General features: G+C 36.6%; 1 pseudogene; it reads right to left on the reverse strand.

Annotated features, from left to right (window-relative positions):
* Window positions 1–480: 480 nt before the first annotated feature.
* On the reverse strand, window positions 481–9,301 carry LOC149247447 (laccase-12-like; annotated as a pseudogene).
* Between the last annotated feature and the right edge of the window lie 9,301 nt (window positions 9,302–18,602).

Below are 18,602 nucleotides of genomic sequence, written 5' to 3' on the forward strand. Positions count from 1 at the left end.
TAAAAATATTAAATTTATTTTTATTATTAAAAAATAATTTAAACATTAACGATTTAAAATTTAAAATAATAATAATAATAATTTACAATCTAACAAACTTTTCAAAAATAATAATAATAATTCACCCAATTCTAATCCCCATCCCAGCAAACTTGTCAGACCTCCCAACAAAAATAATCAAACAGAAGTATGATCTGATCCATCCACATTACCATGTTTAGTTAGTTGGCATTTGGTGTACTCACAATGAGTGAAGGATTAATTTAACTGCACGCTTCCATATGTACTTATTTAGGTCGATAGGCTTTCCTATGCATCAATTTCTTCGTCAACACTTTCATTCTCTTATTGAAATCTGATATGATTTCTTACTCCACATCACACTATAATCCTGCTTTCCTGCTCGATATCTGGCGCTTTCCTGCTCGACATCTGGCTATAGTCCTGCCTTACATCTGTGCACAGATTTTACGTCACCTTTCACACCAGTTTTATGCCGGAGTCTTTTACGTCGGAGTTCCAGGGTATCATCTGCACAGCCCAGCCGTTGACCGGAACATTCACAGTGTTGCGCATAGGAGGATCGACCAGGTTGAACTTCTGAGGATCTGTTTTTGGATTATAATTACCAAACCCTGATCCCACAATGTAAAAGTCATACCCATGGAGATGGATAGGATGGCTTTCACCCGCAAAGATGTTTGTTCCCTGGAGAATTACTTGCACCGTCGTGTTATAGTTTAGAACTTTTACTCTTGTTCCTTTCACCGGGGACCAGAGGCCTCTGCTTACGCTCTGTGCAGTATAATCAAATTGCACGAGAGGGTTGTCCGGGAAGTCCCCAGAGAACACTCCTTTCATTCCAAAATGTTGAGCTTGAAGAATTGAAGTAGTCGTTGGGAGGACAAAGGATACGTTATTCATACTCGCCGCAAATCTTGATCCGTTGGGACCTCCACAAGACTGTCCTGGACAGTTAATCAATCCTAGACCGATGGTGTAGAACAGATTCTGGTCCACACTCTGAGGAACGAAGACAGGGTGGTCGTGTGAGGCCAAGCTTCTGAGAGCATTGGCGAACTTAGTGGCAGTCTGGGTGTCGTTATAAGCTGGAAGATTAGGCACAGTTGGAACTGATGTACTGCTAGAACTTCCCTCGTATTCTAAAATGGCAACGGTAGTGGTGTTATCGAAGGGAACTCCTTGGCCACTGGAATATGCTCGAGCAGCCATGTAATATCTACCTGTAGATTGATCAGCAGTGACAAGTACGTCTGTTGTCTGCCCGGGGCCGAGCATCAGAAAATTCGTCTGGAAAGGCTTCGTATACAAAGCATCCACAGCCACGACTGTCATTGTGTGGCTACCCACCGTGAAGAATAGGTCGGTATTGAGTGCAGCATTGATAACCCGTAGAAGGTTAGTTTCCCCACTCTTCACCGAGACGCGAATGGTATCTACATCCATGCTTTTCCATTAGCCCAGATCTCTAGAAAAAAACGAATTAATTTGCCATTCAATTTAGTAATAGTAGAGGAATTTCAGTCTAGAAGATGGATAGAAATGTACCTGAACTTGAACATTGGTATAGGTCTCCTGGCTGTCCATTGATAGTAAAGGCATCTGAAACGTTGGGGGCAGCTCCTGTTTGGGTTGCTTGGTTCACAACATCCATAGGATTCCTATTCCACCATTCTCCTGTGAGTGCAAACAGGGCCTGGCATTAAAATCAAACATAATTGAATATTGCCAACTGGAGATTAAAAAATTAGAACCAGTGGCAGTATACCTAGAAGAATGGGAACCTCGCCATTGGGTGTGGGAAAGGGATAAGTAGCAACCGGGCTTGGGGAGATGATTAAGGCTCCATAGACAGTAGCTCGAAGCCATGAACTGTGGGCATGCCACCATAGAGTCCCTTCTTGACCAGTGATGGTGAATCTATAAGTGTAACTACCCCCTGGGCGAATGGGGCACTGGGTTATAAATTCAGGCCCATCGGACCACCCAGTGCGGAATTGGCGCACTCCGTGCCTGCAAATACCATATAATCTTTTTCTCTCTTATTATCTGTAATTAAAACTGTGAAATGCGTCTCTGCGCACTTACCATGACATGACTCTGACTAAAATGCTTTAATATATAAATCTTGTTCTCAACATACCAGTGAATTGTAGCGTTATATTGGGCGTTGTTGTACACTTTGATCATAAGAGTGTCCCCGTTGGTGACATGGAGAGCTGGATCTGGAAACCTGTTGGGTATTTTTTTGGATGGGGAAAATACCAAAACCAAGATTCAAACTAAACACAGAGGCAATGCTCTGTTTTACCTCCACAGGATTTTTGTGCACAGACAGCTTAAAAAAAAATTTCATGAAGAAGCAGAGTATTTCACCACCATTAAAACATTCTATTCATTAAAAACCGATACAAACTTCATCCTCTTTTACTGAGAGGGATTTACCACTGTAAAATCATTTTCATATTCACTACTGTGAAAAACAACTTAATGCTGCAACAAAAGTTTACATGAGCTTACTGCTGTAAAACAAAATTTACATTCACTGGTGTGAAAAACAACTTACGCTCCACCATTTTCTTTATGCACTGCTGTACAAAACCACACATGGTTTTCTTTAGCTACTCCTCTGTTTTACGATGGCCAACACATAAAAAAAATTACATCACAAAAAAAACTCACGCCCCTGTTCTTGTTTTTCTACACACTGCAGTGTGTTTCCCCTTGCAAAAATACAATGAGCAAGACTCGAGCATATATATTTTGCTCGCTATATAAAACATAATACGAAAAAAAACTCTATATTACCGTGGCCTTTCTTTTTACCTTACATATGGTCAACGCTCGATTTAAAATATAACACATATAAAATTTATGCCCATACCTCCCGCATAAAAGAAACATTAAAACTTCACCTACGCATATGACAGTTCATTAATTAAAACGTATGGTCAACCATGCTTTTAATTTACTCCACGCAAAATATGATTTGACCTTGGTTTGTATGCAGCTTCAATCGATCAACGGACGAAAATACGGGAGCAGATCCTACGGTGGAGAACGATATCGGAAGGCCTCACATGAGTGAACGATATCTCCCGATGGGTCAAAGTTGCCTACGTCAGGCGAGAGCCACGTGCCTTCACCAAATTGCATCGGAGCAAAGAGTACGGAAACAGCTTTTCGTTGGATAGCGGTGCGATATGCCCTGGCCGGTTTTATGGTTTTGTTTGGTGGTTTTGGGCTGCGTACGTAGCGCGTTGAAATTACATTTTCAACACTCCCCTTTAATTTCAACTGCTGGGCATTCGGTCATACCCAAACACTTCCTCAAAAATTCAAAGCTTTTCTGATCCAGCGGCTTTGTCAAGATGTCCGCAACCTGTTCTTGAGTCCTGCAATGTTCCAAGACAATTTCTCCATTGTTCACCAATTCTCTGATGTAGTGAAACCTTGTATCAATGTGTTTCGTTCTTTTATGAAACACTGAATTCTTTGACAATGCAATAGCAGAGCTATTGTCACAAAATATCACTGTCACTTTTGCCTGCTCTTGGCCTAAGCTTCTCAACATCCTTCTCATCCACATTGCTTGACATGCTGCTGCTGTAGCTGCCACATATTCAGCCTCTGCTGTAGACAATGCTACAATGGACTGCTTCTTAGAAGCCCATGAGATGGCTCCTGAACCCATATGAAAAACATAACCGGAAGTGCTCTTCCGATCATCTACACTTCCAGCCCAATCACTGTCAGTGTATCCAACCAAATCTGAATGTTCTGAGGCATGATACAAAATTCCAAACATTTTGGTACCTTTGACATACCTCAAAATTCTCTTTGCTGCCTGCCAATGTGCCTCCTTCGGCCTCTCCATGAATCTGGAAATTAAACTAACAGCATACATTAAATCAGGCCTAGTTGCTGTTAAATACATAAGGCTGCCTACAATACTTTTGTACAAGCTAGGATCAAAATCCTTGCTGTTGTCCTCTCTGCTGAGCTTTAATCCCATTACTGTGGGAGTGATTGCTGCCTTGCATTCTTCCATCTTAAATCTGCCCAAAACTTGATTTACATATCTTGCTTGAGATATAAAAATCCCTTTTTCATTTTGATCTACTTCTATGCCTAAGAAGTATCTCAACAAACCCATGTCAGTCATTTCAAATTCATCCTTCATGACTGATTTAAAATTTTCAATGAGCTGATCATCATTACCTGTGAAAATCACATCATCAACATACAAGACAACAATTAAAATTTTACCATCTTTTTCTTTGATGTAGACGGTGGGTTCTCCTTCACATTTGTCAAATTCATTATCCAATAGATATGAGTCTATCCTGCTGTACCATGCTCTTGGCGCTTGCTTCAGCCCATAAAGAGCTTTCTTCAATTTGCACACTTTGTGCTCTTCACCTTTCTTCTCATAGCCGAGAGGCTGTTCAACATAAACCTCTTCCATTAACACTCCATTTAGGAATGCTGATTTCACATCCATTTGGTAGACTTTCCATTTGTTTTGTGCTGCTATAGACAACACTGCTCTCACGGTTTCCATTCTTGCAACCGGGGCGAAAGTCTCCTCATAGTCTCTCCCATATTGCTGCTTGTAGCCTTTGACAACCAGCCTTGCTTTATGCCTTTCAATCTTGCCTTCAGCATTGCTCTTGGTCTTATAGACCCATTTCACACCAATGACTTCTTTGCCTTTTGGTAGCTCAACCAAATCCCATGTTTTGTTTCTCTCTATGGCATTCATCTCCTCATCCATAGCTTCTATCCATTTCCTATCTTTAATAGCTTCTTCAAAATGAATAGGATCATCAACATGACAATACAAGGCAAATAAGGAATTCATTCCTTCTTCATAAATTTCACTTAGATTTCTAAACTTCTTACCTCGTTCACTTGGTGTGCAAGTGCTTGAAGATGCACTTGAATTTCCTCCTTGTGGTGTGCTTGGAGAAGCACTCTCATTGATCCTCAATGGTGTTCCTTGCTGTCCTTGTGTTGGCCTCAATGGTGTTCCTTGCTGTCCTTGTGTTGGCGCTGCTGTTTGGGGATGTACTTCAGCCACTTCCTCTTCATCTTCATCATGAGACAAACAGTTCTTGACATTAACTGTTTTCTCTATGCTTCCATCCCAAGCTTCCTCTTCAATGAATTGAACATCCCTGCTTACAAAGAACTTCTTGGTAGATGGAATGTACAGCCTGTAGGCTTTGGATTCATCACTGTATCCAATGAAAAGACATTTCTCCCCTTTGTTGTCCAACTTCCTCCTTAGCTGATCCGGAATGTGTGCATAGGCCACACACCCAAAAACTCTCATGTGAGTGACTCCTTGCTTTCTCCCACTCCATGCCTCTTCCGGCACTTTGTTCAAGACTGCTTTTGTAGGACACCTGTTCAAAATATACACTGCACAATGTACAGCTTCAGCCCAATACTCATTTGGCAAAGGCTTTGCCTTCAACATGCTCCTTGCCATATCCATGATGGTCCTGTTCTTCCTTTCAGCAACTCCATTTTGCTGTGGGGTGTACCGAGTTGTAAACTGTTTATGAATTCCATTTTCTCTACAAAATCTTAGGAATTCCTTGGAGATATACTCACCTCCTCTATCAGTTCTCAAAACTTTTATATGCAGCCCGCTTTGGTTCTCCACAAATGCCTTAAAGTTTTGGAATTTCTCAAACACTTCACTTTTGTTCTTGAGGAAATATATCCAAGTCTTTCTTGTAAAATCATCAATGAATGTCAAGAAATATAGGCTGCCTGCTAATGATGGAGCTTGCATTGGTCCACACAAATCTGAATGGATAATCTCTAAGGGTGCCTTTGCCCTTATGCTTTTCCCTGATGGAAAACTTTCTCTATGTTGTTTTCCCAATATGCAGCCTTCACAAAGGCTGTCCGGCTTCTCTATCAATGGCAATCCTTTCACCATTCCTTTCCTACTCAACAAATTCAGACCTCCAAAATTGAGATGTCCAAATCTCAAGTGCCACAACCAATTCTCATCCTTTGGCACGCTTTGGAAAGCCTCTTGGGTAACTGCTGCAATTTCTCCTTTGTTTTTCAAATCTGCCCGGATCCTGAGAGGGAACATCCTGTTCCTTGTCATCTTCACTTCAGCAATGCATCTTTTGCTGGGTGGTATGTCCATGATGGTGCACACATCATTTACAAAATAAACATTGTAACCCTTTTGGATAAGCTGTCCAATACTCAATAGGTTACATCTCATTCCGGGGACATAGTAGACATCTGCTATGGTTTTCCTTTCTCCTTGCTTTGTAAATATTTTTACCTCCCCTTTTCCCATAACAGAGACTTTGCTATCAGTTCCTAGTGTGACCTCTGATTTCATATTCTGATCTAAAGCAGAAAAGAAGGCTATGTTTCCTGTCATATGGTTGCTGCAACCTGAGTCTAAAAACCAAATTTCCTCACTGTTTGTTTCAGCCATGTTACAGGCTAACAACACATTACTTTGACTGCTGTTTTCTCTAGTAACATTTGCATTTTGTCTAGTGTTCATATCATGCTGTTTCTTTCTACAATCACTTGCATAATGTCCATACTTTTTGCAATAATAGCATTGAACATTAGATTTATCATACCTTTGTCCTTGAGCATGATATTGTCCTCCTTGTTGGCTGCTGCCTTGGCCTTGGTTCTGATTTGGATTGCTGCCTCTTCCTTGTGCATTTGATGAGCTGTTCCTTCCTCCTCTGTTCTGGCTTCTGCCTCTTCCTCTCTTGTTTCCTCTACCTTGACCTCTTCCTCTTCCAAAGGACATCTGGGTCTTGAAGGCTTGCTCTAGAGATGAGATTTCATTCCTACTCAACCTCTGCTCATGTGTTATCAGTGATGCATGTAGCTCATCAACTGAAAATCCTGAGAGATCCTTTGTCTCTTCAATGGTGGTGACAATGGCATCAAACTTTGAGGGTAAGACCCTCAATATTTTCTCCACAATCCTTCTGTCTTCAATGGTTTCTCCATGAGTTCTCATTTGTGTGATTACACCAATCACATGAGTGAAGAATGAGTCAATGTTATCTGACTCCTTCATGTTCAGATTCTCAAAATCCTTCCTCAGCAATTGAAGTTTTGCTGTCTTCACTCTCTCCATGCCTTGATAGTCTGTCTTGAGGGTTTGCCATGCTTCATTGGCTGTCTTAGCTGCTGCTAACCTTGGAAACATACTCTGGTCTACTGCTAGATACAACAACACTCGGGCTTTTGAATCCTTCTTCCTATTGTTCTTAAGCAGATCCTTCTCTCCCTGAGTTAATGCATTGAACTCAGTTTCATCTGCTGGTTCTTCAAAGCCATCTTCAACTATTTCCCATAAGTCTTGGGAGGCAAGCAGGGCTGTCATAGTTATTGACCAATACTCATAGTTCTTCCCATTAAACTGTGGGAGCTGGGTGTTAAACAAACCCATACCAGTGCTTGTGCTGGCCATTCCTTGTATTCTGATCTATGCCACTAAATCCTTGACTGTGTGTTTAAACAGCTGACTGTTTCTTCAGCAACACAAAAAAAACTTTGTGAAATACCTGAGTATTCTCTTGACTGAGCCTTCACTTTGCTTGAGAAGTTTTACTGCTGCAACAGGTCCTTCTTTCAGCTTCTTTGTCACCTTCAAAGAGCCTAAGCCTGCTCTGATACCACTGTTGGGTATTTTTTTGGATGGGGAAAATACCAAAACCAAGATTCAAACTAAACACAGAGGCAATGCTCTGTTTTACCTCCACAGGATTTTTGTGCACAGACAGCTTAAAAAAAAAATTCATGAAGAAACAGAGTATTTCACCACCATTAAAACATTCTATTCATTAAAAACCGATACAAACTTCATCCTCTTTTACTGAGAGGGATTTACCACTGTAAAATCATTTTCATATTCACTACTGTGAAAAACAACTTACTGCTGTAACAAAAGTTTACATGAGCTTACTGCTGTAAAACAAAATTAAAACATTCTATTCATTAAAAACCGATACAAACTTCATCCTCTTTTACTGAGAGGGATTTACCACTGTAAAATCATTTTCATATTCACTGCTGTGAAAAACAACTTACTGCTGTAACAAAAGTTTACATGAGCTTACTGCTGTAAAACAAAATTTACATTCACTGGTGTGAAAAACAACTTACGCTCCACCATTTTCTTTATGCACTGCTGTGCAAAACCACACATGGTTTTCTTTAGCTACTCCTCTGTTTTACGATGGCCAACACATAAAAAAAAATTACATCACAAAAAAAACTCACGCCCCTGTTCTTGTTTTTCTACACACTGCAGTGTGTTTCCCCTTGCAAAAAAAAAAATACAATGAGCAAAACTATTTTGCTCGCTATATAAAACATAATACGAAAAAAAACTCTATATTACCGTGGCCTTTCTTTTTACCTTACATATGGTCAATGCTCGATTTAAAATATAACACATATAAAATTTATGCCCATACCTCCCGCATAAAAGAAACATTAAAACTTCACCTAACCATATGACAGTTCATTAATTAAAACGTATGGTCAACCATGCTTTTAATTTACTCCACGCAAAATATGATTTGACCTTGGTTTGTATGCAGCTTCAATCTATCAACGGACGAAAATACGGGAGCAGATCCTACGGTGGAGAACGATATCGGAAGGCCTCACATGAGTGAACGATATCTCCCGATGGGTCAAAGTTGCCTACGTCATGCGAGAGCCACGTGCCTTCACCAAATTGCATCGGAGCAAAGAGTACGGAAACAGCTTTTCGTTGGTTAGCGGTGCGATATGCCCTGGCCGGTTTTATGGTTTTGTTTGGTGGTTTTGGGCTGCGTACGTAGCGCGTTGAAATTACATTTTCAACAAAACCGACCGTTAACGGTGATTATATTGTGCGTCCCACATAGCCTCTTTACTGATGTCGATTGGAGCTGAATGTATAATTAACCACGTCCATATCATTAGTCTAATGATCAAAGAAGCGTATTTAATATAAATAAAATAAATCATAATTACATAAAATATTCTTAAAACTCTATACAAAACTTTGAAATTATTTTTAAATTCTTACTTGAATTCAATTAAGATATATAAATCAAGATACAATCAAGAATCCAACTGAGAAAATATATAAGTGAAAAATAATGAAGATAAGAAGGCGTACAACGAATGTCTGAGTCATTAGTTTCGCGGAAGCCATAGCAGTTCATAACGTCAGCCACACGGCCATCAAGACATGCTGATTAAACACTTCCATTGCAATTTGACTCACTTACCCACTAGGTATATCCAATAAACGAGCAAACGGAATAGTTTTATTATACTGCACTATTTCGACTTCAACTTCAAACTTCAGAAACTATGTATTGGCTGCGACTGATTTGAGAGAAAGAAAATAGACATGGATTACGAAAGTAAGGAGATGAATTATTTATACAACCCAATTACCAATTGCAATCAGTTTAGTGATTAGTCTACGTTGAAGTTGATAGAGGTTGTTAGAAAAGGTTGAAGTTGGTAAAGTTAGGCATTGATTTGAGTTCCAGAATGATCAAGATACAAACTTCGTACTTGACATTGAACGATCAAAATACAAAGTACTTGACATCGACGGTGACTGGAGAAGAGGTGATATGCAAGCATTTGAACAGCACCCAAGCAGCTTATGCAAGGATAATACGTTTTTCAAGTGTCTAATGGTCCCCCTAACATCAATTAATATCATTAGTGAAACTCGACTAAACACTTTAGATTCTAGATTCCATAATAGTAACTGTATCATTGTCTCCACTCCACCATAATAGTAACAACGAAACCTCTAAATCATGATTCCCTGCCTTGAAACAAATGTTAAAGTTTTGACAAATAAGCCAGGCTACATTGTGATTCTTCCCCAGCTTTTTCCGTTGCGTTAAAATGTAGGCATCATTCCGTCGACTTTGTTTGTCAGTTTAATATTTAATCGAAACACCTATTAATTCAACCCACGTTTCCAGTCTTTTGTATAAAAAGTACTTGCTTGTGGTTGAAGGCTTTGGACTTCGCACCTTACGCTAAGGATTGGGAAAGATTCGTTACAGTTTCAAGAATGGACACTTATGATTGGGAAAGATTCGTTACAGTTTCAAGAATGGACATTTCTGTTTGCTTTATGTTTATCGCAAGATCAAACGGGGCTTCTTGCAAATGCTTGTTCCACAAGATATCGGTAAGATGATTCACCAGCTATCTCTCATGATTATTGCAGCTCATGTCAAACATTGTTGCTGAAACCCATAATTATTAATTTCCATTGATCTCAAGCAATTTCATTACAGCTGCTGAAACACATTTTCAGGTCTGAAAAAGCGTGATTTATATTATAAGGAATATAATGTTTAGAATACATTGCCAGATAGAAACCATATGAGCTAAAAATGGACTAATAATTTGTTACAAGAAGAAACCGGAGAAAGAGAATAGAAATCCCCAAAAAACATAGGTCTGAAGATCATCAAAAAAGATAGCTCATCTCTAAAGCAAGGAGCCTCAGGGACAATATTTTGCAGATACAAAAAAATTGGAGAACGAAGACCCCCGTGGAGGATACAACCCATTTCCAAAAAGGTGATTGGCAAAAAACATAATGTGGACAGCCCAAGGCAGAATTGACAGAAAAAACATACCTGATACCCGCGAGATGGAATTATGTATCAGGTAAAGAAAATTCTGTGATAGAGAACACTTGCATGTCTGAAATTACCTTCATGTGCCATATACCTGGAGCTGTAAACAGACCTTCCTTTGATAAACTATCTCTCTTCTTGTTCTAAACCCTGTAAATGTGCTGAATGGAGCATCCTTCCGTCCTTTCCCATAGGAAAACAATCCTGTTCATCCAACCTACAAGTTGAGGATTGTTAATACGGATTTTTTCCAGCACAAAATCAACCATTACCTTGGAATCCCCAAAATTGAGACGGAAAATTAAAGAAGAAACAGAAAGAGAGAAGCCCCGCAAGAGCCATCGCCTCCGCCTTGTAGCCAGATCCATTTCCTCCATTCCATGAAATAAGAAATTGCATATTTTCATCCATGATGATGTGGATACCACAACCACAAGAGTTTTTTTGTGCCGCTCCATCAAAGAATGCTTTTGGGAACATGTTATGAGACTGATCATCCATGATGGGAATTAATGTTTTTACCTTTGGAGACTTTTCAGGTAAGGAATCAAAAAGAAAAGATATGCTAATTTCCATGAAAGGCTCCTTACTTTCCTTAAAGATTTTGTTGTTTCTCCATTTCCAAATGCACCATAAGGAAATGATAAAAATTGGCCTCCAGGATTCCTTTTGCCTGCTCCACCAAAGAAAAACCTCTTGTACGGATGAGTAAGAAACATGAGGAAAACCATATAATATTTCCAATGCTTGCCATAACTGCTGCGATTTCTGACAGAGAAGGAACATATGACAGCTTGTTTCATCCTCAGAATTGCAGATTGAGCAGAGACCCGAACCCTGCCAGCCCCTCTTTTTCAAGTTTTCCCAAGATAAGACCTTATTGTGGAAAACCAGCCACGAAAAAAAAAATGGATTTGGATAGGCAACCTGATTTCTAGAAAGCAGATGGAAAAATAGAGTTGGGAGTGGCATTTCTTGAGGCTATCGGAGTCTGATAAATATCCTTTACTCGAACCTAAGATATCCCTTTCATATCTTTCCAAGTAAAGACATAAAGTTGGGAATGGCATTTCTTGAGGCTATCAGAGTCTGGTAAATATCCTTTACTCGAACCTAGAATATCCCTTTCATATCTTTCCAAGTAAGGACATCGAAATCCAAGGAGCAATGTATACAATAGTTTCTCCGACAAACTTTTAAATTCTTCCACTACTGATTTCAAGCATAAATACTACAGCCACAAATGTTTTGGAAGTGTGTGTACTTAGCTTTCTCCAATTGCCTCGTTTTAGATAACATTAAATATCTCATGCATGTAATATTCTCTTGCATATACGAAGTGATATTTATGATCGTTTCTAAGTTATTAATTTGTTGGTATTGGTTGGTATTGGTAATTTTTCAAATTTCTATAGTTAACATTAAGTTTTTGGTTGAATTTTTTAGGTGACGTCGGCCCACTATCTTATTCTTCGAGATTTCACGGATTGACATTATTTTTGATTAAGAACTTATTTTATTTTGGGCAATTTATTCACTAGGTTTAGTTGGAGTGATTGAATTATTATAATATTTATTATTTTGAACCAAAACACAATTCTTTCAATTTAAGATTTCTATCAACCTTTCTTTGCATCTTTTTGGCCTTTTGTTTAAGCCTCAATATCACGTGTAAAATTTGAACTTCAATATTATGTGTAAAGTTATTGTATTTGGATGGCCATTCTTTACCGAATCAAAATAATATTTATTTGTGATAGGTATAGTGTATTTGGGAATAAGGTTTTTAAATGATTTTGATTTAATAACTCGAGTATATTTTTAATTGTATATATAAGTTAACAGAAGGAATTAGGGGTTTTTAAATAGTTTTTTATGTGGTTTGTTTGTTATTTTATTATATTAGGATTTATAAATTTTTAGTGTGATATAAATTAAATAGTATGTTTAATAATTTTTGGTGTCTATTATTTATTTAATTTATATGGATATTTTTATATTTTTTAATTAATTTTTGAATTCAATATTTTGATTGTTTCTTTTTATAATTGGCATTTTTATATAATATTGTAATATATTTTAATTATAGATTTATCATGAGCTGATAGGGATGAAATTTGTTTTAGAAGTGTAATTGTTTTTCTTAAATTTTAATCTATTGTGATACATGAAAATTCGTAATTTAGATGGTGTTAAGAATAATTGAGAAAATGAGATAATTGACACAACACATTAGTAAATGTGATCCATTTAAGATAATCCATGTCATTATAAAAAGTTAAAAATGACTTTGATTAGTGTCTATCAACCACATTTATTAATGTGGTTGTGCAAATTATATTTGAATTACAAGGTATTATCAAACAACAATAATATACTTTAATTAAATTTAACGATATTGTTTTCAAATAAACATTTATCAGATGGGTTATCAACTACATCCAAACGATCTCATTTGTTGTGCTATTAATGGAGCTGCTCCACATTTCTTTCATGCACAAAGGGGTCTTTGGCAAGGGTTCCCCATGTCTCCTCTTTTATTTATGTTGGTTGTTAAGGACCTGAGTCAACTTCTAATGAAGACGAAGTACAATGGTCAATTTTAAGGATGTTTCATGACCTGAGCCCTTACAATTTCCCATCTTCTCTTCGTTGATGATATCTTAAATTCTGCAATAGAGAAATTCGTGAGGTGACTTGTCTTAAAAGTATAGTTTCCACTTTCGGGAAAGCCTCAAGTATGATGAGCGAGTTTCAAAAATATTTTATGTTAGTTTCAAATCTAGAAGAAGCTAATATTCAGTGTATCATTGAACTACTCCCAATGGCATACTCACATATTGAAGAAGGTCTAAAATATCTTGGTTTCCATTTGAAGCCCAATACATACAAAATCATGGACTGGAGATCGATGATTTCCAAAATTGGAAAATGGATTAACATTTGTTGCAATACATGGGTTTCCCATATAGGTCGTCTCGTCCTCATAAAATTTGTTTTTGAAGTTATTCTGGTTTATTAGTCCTCCCTTTCCTACATCCCAAAAGGAATTCTATAACACATCAAAAGGATTTGCTACAAATTCTTATGGTCGGGGTCAAATTGAAGTTTCACACTCCCATGCGTGGGATGGGACAAAATCGTCATGCCCAAAGCTATGGGAAGATGGGGATTGAAGAATGTTTTTATCTTTTCTCATGCTTTTGCTGCCAAATGTGGATGGCGTCTTCTAACTACTCAAAGTTTATGGACCATTATGGTCATAAACAAATACATATATCCTTTATCGGTGGAAGATTGGGTGCGCCGAGCCGACAAGCCTCGTCACAATATTTCAGTCATATGGCATGCAGTTCTGAATACATTCAAAACCATTCGCAACGATCTGGTATGGAGAGTTGGCTCTGGTGTTTTGGTTCGTTTGGGCATGGATCCATGGCCTGGATCAAATCAGGACCATATTCTCCCAATGCCTTTAATTGATTTCCTTTGAGTTCGTGGGACCTCCAAACCTGCTCGTATAACTTATCCAAATTCTTCCAAAATTTGGAATTCAAGGTGGAAATCGACCGAGGATCTTGAAACTCTAGGGATATGTATCAACCAGTGGGAAAATTACATCACTACTCTACGCAAAGGTCATGTCCATTTGCTGGACCATGATGATGAACTGATCTAGTTTGGCACAAAAAATGGTTTTTATTCTCCAAAATTTGTCTAGAATTATATCGTTGCTAAGAATCTCCCAGTTGCTTCTCAGTGGTGTTGGTCTTGTGTATGGAAGGAAAAGTGTCCCCCAAAGGCTAAGCTATTAATGTGGTTTATTATGGAGAGGAAGGTCCCCACTTGGGAGGTGTTGAAAAGGTATTTTTCCATCTTCCCTAATTGGTGTGTATTATGTCAAAGGGAGGATGAATGATTTGAACGCCTTTTTATTACATTGTACATTTCTCCAAAGTATATAGGATCATTGCAGATCTTCAAAACCACAAATTGGTCTTTGGTTGTGTCTTTCTATACATATTGCCTATCAACAATGACTCTCCTTCCCATCCTCCTACACATTCAAGGCCCTTCCTCTTATAATCTACTGCGGAATGTGGATTGATCGTAAAAGAGCAGTCTTTCAAGATCTCCCCTCATCCCCAAGGATGATTGTGGGTCATGCCATGGTCATTCTTAGCCACTTTCCTCAGGAGAAAGATGCTCGCAGGGCTCGTGTTCTAGTGGAAAAACAACCAGACCGATATTTCCGTTATGCTTTCTTTGATGGTGATTCAATAGATGAGGGAAGATCATGTGGGGGTGGCTTTGTTTTACATCTATCATCAGATATCTATTTTCAGGTCTTTATTGGACTAGGTGCAGGTTCAAATAATTATGTTGAGCTCCAAACATGTCATCTTATATTAGTGTTTTCCATTGAACATGGTGTCTCTCAACTACAGCTCTATGGAGATTCAAAGCTTGTAGTTAATTAGTTAAATGGAATTCAATCATGCAAAAAAATTATTTTACGTCCCATTTTGGATGAAGCTTTAAGATTAAAGAACATGCTTACACTTTTCTCATGTCAACACATTTACAAGGAATTAAACTAGACTGTTGATGTCATTTCTAAAGTTGCCTTGACACAGGAAAAATATATATGGCATATTACAAAATATCATAGCGGTGTCCCCATGCATTTCTTGACCATGAGGGAAGGCATTCATACTGACTAGCAGCCTCCATGAGCGTTGTTTAGGAATTAAACCAGACTGATGATGGCCTTTCTAAAGCTGCCTTGACACAGGAAAAATATCTCTAGCATATTACAGAATAGCATAGCGGCGTCCCCATGCATTTCTCGACCATGAGGGAAGGCATTAAAACTGACTAGCAGCCTTCATGAGCATTATTTTGGTCCTTATTTTTCGCAATTTTATCAGCATTCTTTTTATATCAGTGTTTTACATGAAAAAATATTGCTAGAAACTGTTTTTTTTATATAATATATGTAACTGCTGGACTATGGAGTGCACTTATAGATTTATTTTTCTTCACGCCGCATATTTTTATAAGCCCAAACATTCATAAAATGATATTTATTTTTTGATGATGAATTGATGATATGCATCCACTATCTTCATGTTTACAAAGTGTAATTGTTATTATCCTTAATAAAAATTACAATTTTTTGTGTGGGGAAAAAACATAGAAAAAAATTAATTAATTTCATTTTGTATAACTATATTAAAATAAAATATTCATTGTACCTTATTAACATTAAAATAGCAAGAAACAAAATTGATTATCATAACAATAAGTAATATAATATATATCAACAACCAATAACATTAACTATCATAACCATATGAAACAATATATATATATATATGAATGATATAAAATTTTCAATAAAAATGAAATTTTTTATTCTTTAAATTATATTTTAAATTTAACATTATTATGAAGATACTCAAGTTATTGTAATTGACTAAGTTTACAATTTCAACCAATCTATACCAAATTATAATTATATATATATATATAACATCCCCAGTAACCTCCCATGGAACTGCATGGAGTTAGAATTTTTTACATATGTTACCCATGAGTAACTATCGAGTTTACTATTCTAGATTCCTCATTAGCCATTAGATAGAATATTCATCATTACATAAAGTACTTTAGTAAGGGAATAGTAATTTACATAACAATTAACAAGCACTTTTGTAGCATATTGACATAAACTTTCTGATGTAACATTGCATCATTTTCATGATTCCATTAACTAGATTAGTTAAACACATACTTGATATTATAACATCAGCTCATGTAAGGAATCCACATCATAAAAGTAGCACAACATGCAACCGCATCATTAGACAACGATATACCCTCGAAACCCCATAGGGTGAAAACCAACAAATGTTTAATTTTATTATTAAACACTCATGAGGGTGTTCACCCCTCATTCAGTGGCTTATAAGGAAGTCCATCCCTTAACCATTGTAATAAAATCTTATAAGCAAATATCACTTAAAATACAAGATATATAGCTAAAATCTATTACAATCATCATAGCCTCGTTGTTTCATCAGTGGACCATCCTATAGCTCGCATTCATATGCATGGACCATTAATTAATTACCTACCACAATGCTAAACATAACCTATCATTTGCACAAGTCGGCACCTTTTCCTGCCAATGTTTTCATCAACGAACATTGATATGATAATTATATAGAGTATTTATCAACCAATAATCAATCTTTAATAGCGATTCTTCAACATCTATGCATGGCATACATGAAATGTCAATAAACTATTCTTCGAGATTTCACGGATTGACATTATCTTTGATTAAGAACTTATTTTATTTTGGGCAATTTATTCACTAGGTTTAGTTTGAGTGATTGAATTATTATAATATTTATTATTTTGAACCAAAACACAATTCTTTCCATTTAAGATTTCTATCAGCCTTTCTTTACACCTTTTTGGCCTTCTGTTTAAACTTCAATATCACGTGTAAAATTTGAACTTCAATATTACGTGTAAAGTTATTGTATTTGGATGGCCATTCTTTACCGAATCAAAATAATATTTATTTTTGATAGGTATAGTGTATTTGGGAATAAGGTTTTTAGGAATTTATAAATGATTTTGATTTAATAACTCGAGTATATTTTTAATTGTATATATAAGTTAATAGAAGCAATTAGAGGTTTTTAAATAGTTTTTTATGTGGTTTGTTTGTTATTTTATTATATTAGGATTTATAAATTTTTAGTGTGATATAAATTAAATAGTATGTTTTGATAATTTTTGGTGTCTATTATTTATTTAATTTATATGGATATTTTTATATTTTTTAAGTAATTTTTGAACTCAATATTTTGATTGTTTCTTTCTATAATTGGAATTCTTATATAATATTGTAATATATTTTAGCTAGAGATTTATCATGAGCTGATAGGGATGAAATTTGTTTTAGAAGTGTAATTGTTTTTCTTAAATTTTAATCCATTTTGATACATGAAAATTCGTAATATAGATGGTGTTAAGAATAATTGAGAAAATGAGATAATTGACACAACACATTAGTAAATGTGATCCATTTAAGATAATCCATGTCATTATAAAAAGTTAAAAATGACTTTGATTAGTGTCTATCAACCACATTTATTAATGTGGTTGTGCAAATTATATTTGAATTACAAGGTATTACCAAACAACAATAATATACTTTAATTAAATTTAACGATATTGTTTTTAAATAAACATTTATCAGATGGGTTATCAACTACATCCAAACGATCTCATTTGTTGTGCTATTAGTGGAGCCGCTCCGCATTTCTTTCATGCACAAAGGGGTCTTTGGCAGGGGTTCCCCATGTCTCCTCTTTTATTTATGTTGGTTGTTGAGGACCTCAGTCAACTTCTAACGAAGACGAAGTACACTGGTCAATTTTAAGGATGTTTCATGACCTGAGCCCTTACAATTTCCCATCTTCTCTTCGTTGATGATATCTTAAATTTTGCAATAGAGAAATTCGTGAGGTGACTTGTCTTAAAAGTATAGTTTCCAGTTTCGGGAAAGCCTCAAGTATGATGATCGAGTTTCAAAAATATTTTATGTTAGTTTCAAATCTAGAAGAAGCTAATATTCAGTGTATCATTGAACTACTCCCAATGGCATACTCACATATTGAAGAAGGTCTAAAATATCTTGGCTTTCATTTGAAGCCCAATACATACAAAATCATGGATTGGAGATCGATGATTTCCAAAATTGGAAAATGGATTAACATTTGTTGCAATACATGGGTTTCCCATATAGGTCGTCTCGTCCTCATAAAATTTGTTTTTGAAGTTATTCTGGTTTATTGGTCCTCCCTTTCCTGC

The sequence above is a fragment of the Pinus tabuliformis genome, chromosome 7 (assembly GCF_031772625.1).
Source record: "Pinus tabuliformis cultivar Carrire ecotype Pingquan chromosome 7, CPIR1, whole genome shotgun sequence".
NCBI classification, from domain to species: Eukaryota; Viridiplantae; Streptophyta; class Pinopsida; order Pinales; family Pinaceae; genus Pinus; species Pinus tabuliformis.